The sequence below is a fragment of the Solanum pennellii genome, chromosome 1, assembly GCF_001406875.1.
Source record: "Solanum pennellii chromosome 1, SPENNV200".
Classification (NCBI taxonomy): Eukaryota; Viridiplantae; Streptophyta; class Magnoliopsida; order Solanales; family Solanaceae; genus Solanum; species Solanum pennellii.
In genome coordinates, this window is record NC_028637.1 from 26744354 (window position 1) to 26746067 (window position 1714).

Below are 1714 nucleotides of genomic sequence, written 5' to 3' on the forward strand. Positions count from 1 at the left end.
AATATTAATAGAAACTATTAGCTTAAATTAGGATTCATGAGCTACCTAGTTTATCTGGCTATTAGTATAAGTCACTATTATCAGATTATTATTGTCTTTGGTTATTTGCATGTTTCCATGGGAGTTTTACTTAGCATCGAGCAGAGTTAGGATTGGAAGCTAACTTTCAATGTTTGTTGGGTTCTTTTGTTGCAATCTCTAAGTTCAAGAACTACATGTCACCATAGGATTTAATAGGTCTCCCATTAGTTTAGGCAGAATCGCTAGTCTTTATAGACATTAGCTTAGTGGATCAACATTAGCTCAGTGGATCAACATTAGCATAGATAAACCTTTATACCTTGATAAAGTATATTGGACCCTTTTAATGGGGTAAACTCCATATACTAACTCATATGGTTATCTGTGTATTAGTAGTACCGCCCATAATTAAGTCATTTCAAATCATTATATGGGCAAACAATATCAACATATTTATGGTATTTACTTGGTCAATGCATCATGTGTCTTCCATCCAAAAAGTTCGATATTTATGTTTATCCTAAACACTCTGAATATTCAACATTTTGAGTGTTATATAACACTTCACTTCCCACTAAAATTTCAATCTTTTATGGCAAAAGATAAAGATAGTATAGATAAAATCATACCCAAAAAGATATTTATATAAATATTAATATGTTTTTCTTTTAAATTTCAAGCTTCAATAATCATTATATCACCATCTTCATCACACATTTCGTTCACATCCATGTCTCTAAGATCATCATCATCCTCACCAACATCACCCAAGGATGATGCTGTTGATTCTAGAATAACAATGTTATCTTGAAATTCTCTACCCTCCAATTTCACCATTCAAAGTGACTTGCAGGTCCTTTCCAGTTTCATCTTTATCTCCTTTCGGTAATTTTTGCCGACATAGTAAACACGTATTACACTGATTCAACCAAGGGACAATACAATCATTATGAAAAAGTACATACAAGATAATTGACTCACATTGGTATCAATTCCAAATTCCTCCATACAAATCAAACAATTTTTTGATGATTCATCGATTTTCACACTCGGAAGTGAGTCAAAAAATGATCTATGAGTCAGAGAACGGGCATGAGTTGAGTTAAGCAATTCATATTGAGTTGAGTAAAACAACTCATATGAAAAATCATTGACATCATTCTCATCGATTTCTATTTCAGAATCGGAATAATCAAGAGTAACAAAATTGGTGGTGGAAAGGGTAAAATCATCAAAAGGTAAATGTTGAGAAATCGGCGTATGATTGTCAATGGTGTAGTTAGGGAGGAAGTGGCAATGAAAGTAACGAGGGCAACGAAAGGAGGATTTAACGCCAACAGTGGGGGCTATATGAAAGGCATCATTGCAGTTGTAGCATCGGTAAGAACGAAGGGACCAGCGGTGGAGAGGGTGTTCTCTATCGACATGACATACTTTTGTTGTCCTATGGCTCGGTTTTCTGGAGGCCCTACTAACTTTTTCTTATTTTATTTTTGCAAATGAGTTAAAAAAAAAGGATGTCTATTTAAATTGTTGTGTTCACAAGCAGGTGGAATAAATTATCATTATTATAATTTTCTATAAAACTACTATGTTATAAATATTAGAGTTAAGGTAAAAAATATTTAAAATTAATTCTATTTTATTTAATGATTTGTGAAATATATCTTCGACTAGATTATAATTTAAAGAA

The 1714-nt window shown here is 32.4% G+C and overlaps 1 pseudogene; it reads right to left on the reverse strand.

The window, feature by feature from the left end:
• Positions 1 to 696: 696 nt before the first annotated feature.
• LOC107019022 lies at positions 697 to 1448 on the reverse strand (annotated as a pseudogene).
• Between the last annotated feature and the right edge of the window lie 266 nt (positions 1449 to 1714).